This window comes from Xiphias gladius, chromosome 16 (genome assembly GCF_016859285.1).
Source record: "Xiphias gladius isolate SHS-SW01 ecotype Sanya breed wild chromosome 16, ASM1685928v1, whole genome shotgun sequence".
Classification (NCBI taxonomy): Eukaryota; Metazoa; Chordata; class Actinopteri; order Istiophoriformes; family Xiphiidae; genus Xiphias; species Xiphias gladius.
Genome location: NC_053415.1, coordinates 27,372,446 through 27,386,599, shown reverse-complemented (window position 1 = coordinate 27,386,599; position 14,154 = coordinate 27,372,446).

Below are 14,154 nucleotides of genomic sequence, written 5' to 3'. Positions count from 1 at the left end.
GGCTTTATTTTGTTGTTCTGGTAATAGTGCTCTTAACCTGCGTCGGTCTGCTATCGGCCCTGCAGTGACCCTGACGGAGGTCACTCTGAGTGAGGCGTCAGCAAAAGTTAGGGGATTATAAAGACGGCAGGTGACGTCGCACCTGCAGGTGTTTAACTGCTTGACCTGACCAGCCTCTGACTGCTGGGCTCCAGAGAGACAGCAGAGAAGATCAGAACCTGGGTCAAACCACAGGACTCCCTGCTGTGTTTAGATCTCTACTGAAATCAAGTCTCGCCACTACAACGCACGCACACACACGCACGCACGCACGCACACACGCACACACACACACAGCTTTGAAGTCTTTGCTCGAGCCTCTCTTTCCATAATTTCCTCTGTCGCAACACGAGGCGCAGCTCTGATCCTCCGGCTAGAAAAATAAAGGTGATTTTGATTGTACATGAACATTTCATTACATACTTGTTATTCCAGAGCAGAAAAGGCCACTGAGGCAGAAAATGTTGTTCTGGTAAATGAAACTCTCTTATGTTTGAAAAACGGTCACAGCTAGAGCCAATGTAGCGGGTGTGTGTGTTTGTGTGTGTGTGTGTGTGTGTGTGGGGGGTGTTAGGTCGGGAGCTGGTTTTTCACGGCTGTAGTTTTGCATTTAGAATCACAATATTAAACATGATGACGAGTGTGTTGTGGGCGGCGGAGGGAAGAGTCTCTGCTGGATCACAACCAAACTGAACTGAATCTGTGTCAAGATTTGTGTTTCTGTGAAGGGAAAATGTGGTTTTGCCCGAGGTCCTCGCTTCAAACGCTGTCGCAGCACGTGGCTAACTCACAGGCAGTGGACAGAGGAGTGGAAACACCTTATAGTACAATCCAGCTCTTGCCCTGTACCTCCCACGACTCACAGCACTTTTAATCTGTTCGTGCTCATCCGTGATTCCTGCCATCTCGGTTTAACGAGCTAGCAACTCGTAATTGGCAGTAAACACAGAGTCCAGCTGAGGCTGATGGGAATGTCTGCAGTTTTGCAGATATTTAGTCAAAAACCAAAATTTGAGACGCCAGCTGAAAAGTCGGAGGATCACCAAAGTTATTTCAAGTGACAAAAATATACGCCGATGAGCCGGAACATTACGACCAGTCACAGAGGAAGCGAGTAACGTTGATCTATCTTGTAAAGACAGCACATGTCATGGTGGGAGAAATGGCAGGTGTTAAAAAAACAAACAAAACAAACAAACGACGACCAGACGACTGTCGGAACATCTCCGAAGCGGGGAGGCTCATGGGGGTAGATACCACCACCAGATACCACGGGGGCCTTCAGAGGTCCTGTAGAGTCCATGTCCCGGTGTTTTGTCGGCACCCCGAGGACCAGCACCTTCTTAGGCAGCTGGTCATAGTTTTGGCTCATATGTAGCATCAAAGATATACAGAACTTACTGTATAGACACTTAAAGTTGAGAGCAGCTTGGCTGTAAAGCACAAATCTTTGCATGTGTCAGAGCGCTACTTCCTTCCTAGATTGCTAGTCATGTTACTGGCAGCTGGTGTGAGCTATTTTGTTTTTACAGTTTTTACATTTCAGAGGGCAAATATTTTACTTTATTACAGTCATCTGACAGCTGGACTTTCCGGTCGCTTTTTCAGATCAAGGTTTTTATACTCAAAACACACAATAAACCCAGACAACAACAACTTGGACCTTGACTGATAAATGATCAGTGTTTGTACCTGTGGGCCGGTGAACGGAGACAAAGAGCGTCCCCGTCACACGGCTCGTCCACCAGACCACTCACAATTTTATTTTTAGCCACGCGTGCAGCAGGTAACAGTTGGTCTGTGGACTGAAAGATCTTCGTGAGGCTATCGGACGGAGTCTGTAGAGGCGTTCGTGGTCCTCACAGGATGAATTTTACTGACTCTGTAGATCCTTCTAACTTTTCCTCTAGCGCCACCATGAGGTTAACTCTTGTGGTTCAGAGTGGAATCTCTCAAAAACACTCAAACCTGGATGGATTATAATGAAATTCTTTCCAACACTCTGACAAGTAAAAGTACTTTTAATACTTAACTCCGTTTTGCTGCCTATCCATGAATGTTATAAATGAATAAGTGTAAATGCTTGTAATGGAGTAATTATTACGTTGTGATATTTCTACTTTTACTGAAGTAACGAATTCCAACGCTGATGTTTGAAATGTCTTCTGAAGTGTCAACACGCTGCTTTATGTCGTCTCACAGACCCTCAGTTATTGTTAAAGTACACACACACACACACCACACTCATTACTTTGTGTTTCTATAGTTCACACATACCTGGACATTTGCCGATCGGCGGCGTCATCTCGGCCACTGTTTCCACACCGTCGAGGTCACCCGGACAGGTGAGGATGAACCCGGCAGGGTTTCTGGCTGCTGGACTCTGCTGCTGGGGCCGCTTTGCTGAATTTGGCTTCACAGTTTGATCACCGATGATCAAAAATGCAATTTAAGCTCTGTGTTACCGATGTCTGACTTTCACTCTTTTCAGTGTGGCGACTATCAGGACGGTGTTTGAAATTCTTTTTTGTTTTACTGAGTTACTACCACATTAGCCTGGAGCACGTTCCTCCGAGCTGCATGTAGGCGAACGTGTCCAGGGGCTGTTCTGACTGAGAGTCGCGTGGCTGTTTCTTTTACGCTAAAAAGTACAACCTGTAAAAAGTTCATGTTTCTCCTCCTTACTGAACCCTTTGGATCAACTGAACTTGCTCGACGTTCAGGTCCGCACAGGCCTCCACCAGACACTGTGACCTGCCGTTACCGAAGAACGTCCTGGGTTAGCAGAGACGATCGTAACTCCAGTTTAACTCGAGCTGAGTTCGCACCGGCACAGATACTGATCAAGAACCACGGCTAAGGTGTTCACATGCTAATGGAGCACTCAAGCTAACATTATTAAGGTTCTCCAAAACATATCACCTTTTAAGTTGATATGTTGAACTTGTTCTCAAACAGCTGTTTATTTCCACGTCCAGCAGTTACAGAGCAACATGATGATTCATCTGGATCTGGTGTCTGTGTCACCTGATGAATCCAAGTCCAGTACTCCCCTCTTTTAGCTCTGGTTTTGGTCTCCACCAGCTCCTTAGGGAAACATCTGGCTCTTCAGCTCTTAAATGCTCCTCAATGTCCACCAGCTGGTCTCTGACTGGGTCTGTCTGCTGTTTGCTGCTGAGCAGGTGGTGGACAGTGGCTTTTTCCAGCTGTTCCTCTGAAAACATCTGCCTGCTGCGGCCGAAAACGGCGCCATGAGAGCGGTGAGAGTGAACCAGAACAGTAGACAATGAGCTGAGAGTCACTGTGAAGCTGCGGGTTCAGATGATCCTTCTCTGGAGGTTAATCGCTACCAGAGACTCCTGAACATTGTTTTCACATTTTCATTTCATACAGAATTATATTATATATCATATATATATAAAATGTATAATAATAATATAAATTATCGCTTCTTTAGTAAACAGCTCAACTACGTTTTAGGCCCCGTTTCCAGATGTATCTATATATACAGTATATCTGGAAACTGACAAGGGGTCTCAATCTGCACCTCGGGTGTCTAACCCCCCCACAAGTACCCTGAACAACACACCAGAGGACGTGACCTGAGTGTCCTCAGTGGCAGCTCTGGCCCTGGTTGTGGCTGAATTATTTCAACAATGAACCATCAGCTGTATAATCGGGAACTTCAGGTACTTTCTCTTAGTTCTTCTGTTCAGTTTAAGCACATTGGGATCACATTCCTCTGTCACCGTCACCAGTGGAGCCTGTGTGATGGAAACAAGCTTCAACTGTCTGACCTGAAACGGGAGCCATTTTCACCGTCTCTGTACAGACTGATTCAGCCTGAAAATGATGAGCCTCGTGTTGACTTGATAGCGCTATTTTTATAATTAGGTCCCAAAAACGCAGATAACGGTTTGTTTCCATCTTCATCTGTCACGCAGACTCCCCCCTCCTCCTCCTCCTCAGTACTTCCCCCCGGTTGCAGACAGTGATGGAGGTCCTGCAGCGCGAATACGGGCAGGCAGGCTCGGTGGCTGTTTGCTGGCTCACACTGATAAGGTCCGGAGTTTAGAGGAGTTGTGCTGCCGCCGCCGCTGCCGGTTCATTTCTGAAGTTGTGATAAGGCCGGTCGGCCTCAGTGAGCCGGGGGAAGGGGGCAGCTGAATTTGTTGGTCAATTTAGTCCATTTAGAAAGAGTTAGCTGGCATTTTGTGTCGGAAATGAGAATAATAATGATCAGGAACTCCGCGGTCATGCTCGCACATGGTGCGTTCATTTCATATCAGAGTTCCAGTAATTACAAGTCTGGGACTTGTCAGTCACGTCAACATCTAAGCTGCTACCGATTTCGCTCTAACGTATCAAATATAATATATTGTTATTGTAACGCAATTAATTCAACCGTGCAGGAAAGAGTGAATTATTGACAATAACTTGATAAAGTACGTCAGTTTTTGGGACTGAGTTTTGGAGTATTAATGTCTCTTAGTGTGAGGGTTGCTAAGTCTCACGCCTTCGGTGGGAGACACCTGCCTTCAGATTCTGTCTCATGTTCTCACTCTGTCTAAACAAATGTCATAAGGGAGGAAACCACGAGGGCCGTCCTTCAGGGCAAGTATACCCACGCAGGTTTTGCAGAAGCACCAATACTCGCCGTGCGTGTGGTTTTCTTTCAGCCGAGTTTATTAAACACCCGTAACCATCACGCAGCAGGATGGATTACATGGAACATGGACTCTCCAAAGTGAGAAGAGCGCTGTGTGCATTCTTATGCACGTGGCACAGGACTGTCAACTAATTCTTTAAATCTCCACAGAGCAACAGGAGCAGTTAAAATAAAGCCCGATTATCAGCCTAAATAACTCATCCATCACAACCATATCCACGTTGCAGAGCGTGAAAATGCCCCCTGGAGCCAATTAAATCTGAAAACCAGCCTCACATTTCAATGTGCACGGAGTTCCTAGGAAACAATGACCTTGCAGAGTTTCTGGGGAGTGTTCTTTCATCGTGGTGTAGGTCCGACCAAAAGCTGGCCTTCCCCCACACAGGTGTATTTATGCTACAATCAGCTGAGCCTCCTTGACTACACACTACACTAACTGAAGTGTGAAGGGTTTTTGTTTTGTTTTTTTAAAACATAACCCAACAGGACTCGTAGTTAATCTGCTCCTCTGCTTTGGAAGAAACGCTTGATTACTTTGCCTCTTACATTCAATTGGCAGCAAATAATGATCTTGCAGCCAATACACATAATTGCCACAGCAGTGTAACGAAACCACATGCAATCTTTTCATGTTTATCTGGCTTTGACTAAATTCCATAGTGTTGCCACTGCACACTGTTCACTTGTAGGAGTGTGATTCGCTTTTGTCCTCCGTAGGTCCAACCCTTGGAGCTTAATGTGCAACCACACCTGCTCTGGTTTCAAGAGAAGAAGCTGACAGAGCCATGTACAAATCACAGCCCCAAAACGAGCGGTGTTTGGCGTTTCACGCCGAAAGCGCTTCTCCCGTTGACTGTGTCCTGCCGGCGTGAAGAGCGATGGCGTAGGTAGACGCCTTTCGATCAATTCCTCGGACCCCTGCCTCCCTCTATTGTATCTGTCCTACCACAGCTCCGCTGAAAACGAATGCCCATAGGAGCCACGCATTGAAACCCAGAAACGGGCCCATTTTGTCGTGGTAAACAAAACGTATTTTCCTGTCATGCCCTTGTGACGAGGCGTCTATACAGATGAATTTCTGTTATGTCAGAAATGTTCTTATCGTCTCCGTGCAAATGTTCAGCCGGAGCAGCAGATGTTTCCTGGCCGATAGGATCGCAAAACCATTTGTGTAACGTCAACTCATCAGATTGTGTCTTATTAAATTAGAGTCAACAGCGTCTCATTCATTTGAATTTATCACAGGCAGAGACAGAAAGCGATTGAGGGGGAGAGCGAGACAGAGAAATTCCTGCTGTTTAACCATGTGGTGGAGATGCTTATGTTTTACATGAAAACAATTTTCAACTAAACCATCACACAAAACACAAAATGCTGGAACAAAATCGAAATATGGGCAGTGGGTTCCCGGAGAGATCCAGTCTCAATCCAGCGTCCAGATGTGGCCTGGACGCTGGGATCTCTGCGTTTCGTGAGCATTTCCGTCTTGCATGAGCACGAGTTTTTTCGTGTTCCCGATCACACGTCAGTGCCAGTTGTAACTAGGGTCACTGTTTTGTGTGTCTCTTCACAGCAAGCTGAACTCCAGCAGAGGCTTTATTGGACAGCGCACATCAGTAAACCCTCCCATACGGTACGTGTGCCGGAGCAGATAGGCCATTAACCAGACTAGAGGGCACACACACACACACACACACACACACACACACACACACACACACACACACACGCGGCGGCCTTCAGTGCGTGACAAAACGCGCCTACCTATTGTTTTCTATGTAAGCCCGCACACCGGCGGTGTGTTGATGGTTGTCGACTCCTCAGGATACACCGCAGTCCTGTTTCCCAGCATCAAGGCGTGTCAGCTTCCTCCAGCCTCGTCATTAGGACATGACGTCCACGGATCGGCCCCAGCTCCTCTCCCCAGACTTACTGCCTTTGTGCTAACGTAAGTAGTGACGTACTGTGCGTTTGCAGGTGTCATGTTGGCCATTTTCTCCATCTTAGTTTACAGTGAGTGTTAGCATGTCTTGTAGCTTCGACGTCCCCGACCAGAGCCTTTGTTGCGTGTCGCCCCCCGACGTTTCTTCTCTGTTTAGCTTATTAGCATGCTAACATCTGCTAATTAGCAGTAAACACAAATTCCAGCTGGGGCTGATGGGAACCTCATTAGTTTTGCAGGTATTTGGCCACAAACCAAAGTATCGGACCGATGAGACAACTGTGTTTTCACAACATCAGATATTTGTTTTTGAATGGAGCAAATACCAGTGTACCATGGTCTGCTACAGAGTGTTGCATTATGGGATGTTTGTAGCCTCAATGTCGCGAGGCTAGCCAGTGTATTCGTTCTGTTTATAGTCAGTCTTTGAGCCAGTCGGCGCTAAAAGTGTCTTAGTCCAGTTCAACCTGCAGGAGTCTCTGACGGCTGCCGTGACGTGTTTTGCTGCCACGGAGGAAATAAATTCACGACGAGAGAAAACGAGTTCGCGGCGTCTCCCGCCGCGGCGTCTCTGCCGCAGAAATGAACCAGGGAGAAAATCTGTCCGACGGCCAAGAATCACATTTGTCACAGACGATGAGCTCAGAAAGACTGAAGCCTGATAAACACTGTCAGAGAAAATGATTCTGACCTTCAACAGTCCGACAGGAGAGAGTGAGAGTCTGTGACCGAGAGACAAGATGCACTGACGTGGGTTCACTTATCGCCGTATTTCATGTTTCGCTTTAAGGAGAGAAACGTCCTCAGCGATGAGGACTCTCTGCTCCTCGGATTAATTCAGACTTTCCCGGCAGGACGTGTGTCAAAGTGTTTGCTGGCGTGTTCTCAAAAACAGATGCTGGAAAAGTGGGGCCGTCTTTAATTCGAAACACTACGATACATCAGGGTGGTTAAGCTGCGGTTTGACAGCTTATTATTCCGTTATCGCAGATATCCACATGTTGTTCACGGGGGGTCTGTACACCTTGTGTCAGTAGGAAAGTTTTTAGTCTTATGTTTCGTGTCGTTCAGTTTTTCTAATGTGGCTCTGAAAATTTGGTCTTGGGTACAGATTTATCTACATCTCCTCATTTATTCCCACAGGTGACTTTCAAGAGGGGGATTAAGGAAGAGAAAGTGATCATCTTTTCGAAGCATGACTCAGCCCCTGGCTTCCAGAAATAGTCTTTCTATATCAGTATTCATCAGTCACACGGCTCCGAGTTCGTGGGCACAGTTTCTTCCCTCCTCCACGCTGTGTCTCTGTTGCAGCTCCTCAGCAGGACGGTGCAGCAGATGTTCATTTTGGACCGTTTTGATTTCTTGCCATTTTAGCGGGAGTTAAAATTAGCTCAGCAGCACCCCGCGGCTCTTCACTCAGAAGCTATTAGGCCCAGAAGCAGCCCGGTTCACCGAGTAGGCAGACAGGGAAGACGAAGTGGTGTCTGAAGAGCCACGACACGCTGGGGAGTGATGGTGACCAGCTACCGCAGACTCAACCCCGGGGCGGACAGCCCCGGCTTGTGTCGGGGCCCTAGACTATGTAAGGAGCAGACCTGGCCAGTCCCTCTCTCTACCATAGCTAGCACCCAGACCGCCTGAACACATGCTCGGGCCTCACTCACCCGAGCACACGCCACGCTCCTGACTCACTGATTCCTGCAGTTTTTGTGCAAAATAAACTCTTTGAATCATGGTGGACTTGTGTGGACTCCCTGCGTTTTGTTGCGGCACCTGGAAGTTGCTCACTATCCTCCTGGATTATATTCCCCACGTATTTTTACAATCTGTAGTGTCGTCTTCCTGATTGTCTGGACTGTAAATCTACTCTGTTGCTCTGCTCTGTACTCACGTCTCATCCTGGAAGAGGAATCCCTCCTCGGTCGCCTCTACCTCTGAGGTTTCTCCCGTTTTTTTCCCATGTTAAATTTTGTGTTATTTATTTTTTTGGAAATGTTTTGGAAAGTTATGAGCAAAGTTTCCAGGGAATCAACTGTATAACACAGGAGGTTTTAGCACTTCTACTTAATGCTTTGACATCCTTTGGTAAAACCGTTTCGCTGCCTTCCACAAGAGAGAAGGAAGAGGGTTCAGTGTTTTGAGAATAAAATTTAGACGGAACAAGTTGGAATTCTGGAGAACAAAATGTAATTTCAGTGTCTGAAAATAAACTGAGAGAACAAAATAATTACTTACTGTGCAAATAGATCACCTCTCAGCCTCCCAGGCTTCCCACACACCAGTTGCTATGTGGAAAACAAGCGTAGCTACTGTGTGTGGCCACGTATTAACTTGATCAGGCCGTGAACAGGGTACGTTTTTAACCGACGTTTCAGTTTCCTGCAGTCCAGAGCAGTCGCTTCCATCTCTTCTTAAATGTGGGTTTAACCTGCCTGTGTCATCATCCTCTTGTCCTTCTCTCACTTTAAGATGACTCCCTGACACTGGAGGCCTCTGGGCAGAGTCTCAGTCTTCCGCTGAATGAAGGAGCGGGAACGTTCTGGATCAACTTTAACAGTGAATACTCATTGACTGAATCTGACGTTATCAGCTTGCAGGCAGGTGCGAACACGCTGATGTTTACTGGGAGACCCAGATAGATTCTAGCTTACTTCGTCTGCCCGTTTCACAGCTTTCGCATATCTTGATTTCCAAAGTGATGTCACTTAGGCGACTGTGCTCTGGTACTTCGCAGCCCAGCTACGGCACCGGTACCCGCACGGCGGCTCCCTCAAAGGGAGATAAATCTTCTCCTAGTGACTGTCGGAGCTCCACCAGACTCGCTGTCTTTCCAGCAGACACACTAAGAGTCCGGCAGCAACTTCTCATGGCTGGTCAGTCCGTGTTCTCCGTGCCCCCCCCCGCCCTCCACAACACACACTACGTAGCCACAAGCTCCGGCCTCCCACAGTCGGCGCTTCCTCACTGCTCTGCTGCATTTCGAAATACGCTGGGAGAGGATTCTGGCAGACTTTGCAGGTCGGGAGGCCGCTGGACCAAAGCCTCTGATTTTGCATATGTACACGGAGACGCTAAAAAGTCGGGGTGCCTTGTTCCTATGTAGGACGGATTTAGGGGCCGCTGTGTCTTAATCTGTGTAGGGGCCTTCCACGAGTGTCTTCAGTGACTCATAATTGTTTTCACCTTCCCACATTTGTCACGTGTTTGTAGGGGAATCACAGTGAAACGCTGTGATAAGATGTGTTAGCAGTAGAGGAGTAAAGAAGCTAGCAAGGCTGCTGAAGCTTCGGCTGTTCCCGTCCGCCAGTCACGGGGCCGCTGGTCTGATCCCCAGCTCCTCCGGACTACGTGTCAAAGAGTCAGAACCCGGGTTGGTCCAGGTGGTCAGGCCAGTGCCCTGCATGGTAGCTCGCTGCTGGGTGAGTGAGCGGCAAACTGTAAAGCACTTTGGACACAAGCAGTAAATATAGTATAAATGTAAAGCATAGACGCAGACCATTTACCATTTGCAGGTCGTACCGGTCTCTTAATTTGGAGAGTATCAGCACTATGAAAGCGAGCACAGTATTTGATCATTTTGGCACTGAAACAAATGGATGAACGAGTCCTACACTGACGGGGTCAGGGGAGAGAAAGAACAGATGAGAGACCCGGAGCCGTAAACTCTGCCTGGACCGCATGTGCACGGAAATCATTCAGCTTCTCTTGTTGCCCGACTTCTCCCTCCTCTCCTATCGCCACTGAATGAGACACGTCACAGGCGTAATGGCGCTGAGGCCGCCCGACGAGAGACCTTCGCTGCTCTGTCTGTCTTTGTTTGATTTCATTTTTCGGCTTCCTGCTCCTCTCGGCAGATGCTGTTTATGGGACCCAATCAATTGTCTGAAAAGTGTTCAGGAGGCTGTAATCATTTGTTTTACATCCTGTGAGATCAGACTTGTGGGTTTTGTTGTAATTTTGAAAATAGCACATGATCAACCTGCTGTGTCTTTTTGTTTCTGCGTTGTTTCTCAGACAAAAGAGATTAGTTTTATTTGAAACCACTTACTGACATTTATCCGGGGATGTCTTGCTCCTACACTTTCCTTCCATCTCCAGTTTCTTTGGTTTTCAGCTGAAAACCTCCCACGAAGACGCTGGAGACGCCACATCTGGCCCCCTGCGCTCCACGGCTGAACGGGGGAGCAGCGTGCGCTCCGCTGAATGAAACGTGTCGCGATAGCCACAAGCACGCGGCGGTGATGAGTGACGACTGAGCCGACTGCTGTGGGTCCCGGAGGTGTCCGTCTGCGGTACGAGAGGTTTCCGCAGGCTGTGTGTAACATGAGACAGTAGAAACAGGACGTATCGCAGAGCTACACCGAGAAATCTATACATTTCATAAATGACAAAATATATTTTTTGTGTTTACAAGCCATATGATTCTAAAATATGACCTAATCTGCCTTTTGTAAAGACCTTAGATATGAAGCAAGGTTTAAAAAATAGCACCCGTACATTCGAGGGTTAACGGGACGACTACAGGACTCGTCACGTTCTAAAAAGCTCCTCAGGTCAGTAATGAACATACATATTCATGCCCAGCAGCCTCCCCCCTCCCTGTCAGGGGAGACAGATGATATGAGACCCACAGCAGGGTCCAGAGACCGGGGTGATGTTAGATATATTCCTCCCCTCTGGGCGCAGATTCAGCCAGCCTTCCCACCAAAACTAGCACTCCCAGAATCCCCTGGAGCGCTTGTTAGGTGACATTAAGTTCACTTTCTGTGTTGACCTTTACTCGTTTTCCCTGCTGGACTCTTTCGCTGCTCCACACGGCGAAGCCATTTAAATAGCATCATCTCTGCGGACACAGGATCACGTTTAATGAGGAACTCTTTGTGTATGTGTAACTTTCATGGATGTCTTTAGCACATTGGGATGTATGCAGTAGCATGGCAGTGACATTTTATACCACAGAGGTTTATCAGATTGTAGAAGCTCTACAAAGCTTGGTGATGAAAGGTAAACGAGATGGTCTCTAATGAACATGAACACGGTGGTGATTCGCAGCAGTAAATCACAGCCTTGTGTTATAATGTGTCTGTTGAAATGGTTCATAAAATCCAGGAGAAAAGCCGCACCAGCTGATCACGTCTTCCCGACATCGGTGTGACGTGGTCTGCTACAGGGCGAGTCGCATCGCGCATTGAAAGGTCTCTGGGGAAATATCGGGAACACTCTCGGCGGCTGTAGGGGCGCGTCAGCGTCTGTGTGTGATTGGACTGCGATTGATGTCGGAGCAGAACTGCTTCGTGCGACGCGTTGTCCGACCACACGGCAATTGGAACCAATTTAGGGTTTCCACGGAAGCGCGGTGGCAAATGAAGACAGAGAGCCGGGGAGAGACGTTCAAGCGCCGCCGCCGTCTCACGTCCGCACAGATGCTCAGTCACCGTCTGAACCACGGGCAGGTGATGAGAAAATGGGCCCCAGGCCACAGACAGGATAAAGGCCCACACTTTTTCTATTCACCTACCGTGCATTTATTATTATAGTTATTATTGTCACTATTCTATAATAGGTTTTACTTTTTTGCTCATTGACTTCCTCTTTCCCTCCTGATTGTTGTGCAGTTGTAACAAAGCAATTTCCTCTACTGGGATCAATAAAGTTTTTAAAATTCTGTACAGGTCCCCTGGATTTGCAGAGGCTGTGTCTCTTTGTGGCTGTTCTTCTTTTCTCTTTACTGAGCCGTATGATTTTCAAACATCCACTTCATGCAGAGGCTCTGGCCCAGGGGCTCCCTGACCTCCCGGGGCCCTGTTGGTTTTCGTTTCATGGCCCGAAGATACAATTAAAAAGCTCCGTTCGAGACAGGTCATCACACTGTGCAATAATGATAATAATAATATTCAATAACTTTATTTCTATAGAACCTTTCAAAAACTGTCACAAAGTGCTTTACAGTAAAAACAAAGAATGAACATCATAAAATCAAGAAAACAATTGTAAAACAAGATAAATGATCGAAAGACCAACAAATAGCACCGGTTAAAAAGCCTGGAGATAAAAGTGAGTTTTCCTGTCATGGATCCTCGGGCAGGGAGTTCCACAGCTGGGAGAGACAGCCGGACATCAGGCTCACGGGGAGGTGGCAGGTCAGAGATGCAGGCGGGAGTCGGACCGTTCAAGGCTTCAAAAACCAGCAGTAAAATCTTACGGTACACTTGAGTTGAATCTGTTATTAGTCTGCTCAGTATGAAAGTGTGGTGATGTTGTGATGTGGTTTCAGATCGGTCCGTTCAGCTGCAGCATCCACCACTAACAGGTTTCCAATAAAGGTGTGTGTGTGTGTGTGTGTGTGTGTGTGTGTGTGTGTGTGTGTGTGTGTGTGTGTGTCAGCCAGCAGCCATCAGAGAGAGCTGCAGGTGTGTGCTGCATCCATGACACAGTCTGCAGAGTCCTGACCCTGACGTCTGATCCGAGCGACGTCCCGGTAAAATAGTAAGTCCTATAAGACACGTGACTGGAACCAGATCATGTTTTATCTGCACGTAACGAGGAAATGTTGTTAATGAACATATCAGCAGCTCAACACCCACCTGTAGAGACTCCAGCACCATTAAACTGGTTTAGGGTTCGGTTCAGACTCTCACAGCACCTGGTTCAGGTTCAGGAAAGATCCTGGTCTGGTTGAATACAGTAGAAGTTCACAGTGACTCCAGACACCAACCTGTTTATTTACACTGAACTAAAACCACCATCTTTCCTGGACCTCAACCACAGACGGGACTCTGGATGTGAACCTGGTCTCCGGTCTGACGTCTGCTTCGTACACCACCATCCGCCCCAAACACCTCCTGACGTAGCTTCACTCATTAGAAAAAAGGAAGAAAAGATCAGGCTTCCTACAAAATGTGTTTGCTGTTGCAATTTAGTTGTAGAGAGATGTAATTTCTGGGAGACAGGATGGAAATTCAACAGCATAATTTAATTGTTGATGACATTTTGAATCAATCAACTGAACTCTGAACAACTAAATCTGTCTCTTTTTGTGTGTACAACAAAGTGAACGTCTTCCAGCAGAGACCGTCTGCACACGTGAGCTTTTACTCCCGGTAACGAAACACTATCATGCCCCTTTTTTCTTTAAAACCCACGTACGACATCCGAGTCTCCTCCCGACAAATCGCACATCCACCCAGACGCACGCGCGTTTGCTGTGCACCTGTTGCGCAGGGAGGCCGCTGAACCTTCCCGCCAGCTGGTCTGACTCACGCTGGATGTCAGATGTCTCCGTTTGACTTGTTTGTAGAGAAGCTGCACACGCTCAGAGTAAAATGTCAGACCACCTTTAAACTGTCACATCAATTAGATGACTCACTGACAGTTCAGACAAATCTAACCAGCTTTCACGGCCTGTCCTTTGCCAGGCGAGTCAATTAACTGAGCTGACAGCGCTGCCAACTGCACGTACCGGAGTTTTATCCCTGCTGTCTGCTGGCGTGTTGTTCTGTTGACT